Source organism: Octodon degus, unplaced genomic scaffold (genome assembly GCF_000260255.1).
Source record: "Octodon degus isolate 3935 unplaced genomic scaffold, OctDeg1.0 scaffold00321, whole genome shotgun sequence".
Lineage (NCBI taxonomy): Eukaryota > Metazoa > Chordata > Mammalia > Rodentia > Octodontidae > Octodon > Octodon degus.
The window spans coordinates 1,195,798-1,196,222 of record NW_004524897.1 but is presented as its reverse complement, the minus strand read 5'-3'; the positions used below and the strand labels follow the sequence as shown (position 1 = coordinate 1,196,222).

The window sequence follows — 425 nt, the reverse complement described above, 5'->3', positions numbered from 1 at the left end:
TAAAATATATAATTTTAATTACAATATTCATGACAATGTATTTAAAATATGCCTTTTAGTATTTGAAAGTTTTACTGATTGACAATAGAATCTTTTCTTCTATACCTTTTGATAAATAACAATTATTTTTCTTCTATAGCAGAGGTCAACAAACTATTTCTGTAAATGAATAAATTGGAAATGCTTCAGGCTTTGCATGCCATATGATCTCCATTACAGCTATTCAGCTTTGCCTTTGTAGCATGAAGGTGACTGTGTGTGATATCTAAATGAGTAAGTATGGCTGTGTGCCAGTAAACTTTCTTTATAGAAATAAGCAGCTACCTGGAGGCTGTAATGTTCCTATCCTAGATGTGTAAGTAAATCTCAACTCTGGCTGTTCATTAAATTTTGGGGGGTGCTTTAAAGAACCAGTGCCACTCCAC

At 32.7% G+C, this 425-nt stretch overlaps 1 long non-coding RNA gene across 1 annotated transcript in view; it reads left to right on the top strand.

The window, feature by feature from the left end:
* Positions 1 to 201, top strand: part of LOC111814461 — a 6,605-nt gene extending 6,404 nt beyond the window's left edge. The window contains exon 3 of the long non-coding RNA XR_002819444.1: positions 143 to 201. This is a non-coding gene — a long non-coding RNA (uncharacterized LOC111814461). The remainder of the gene's footprint in view (positions 1 to 142) is intronic.
* Positions 202 to 425: the final 224 nt, after the last annotated feature.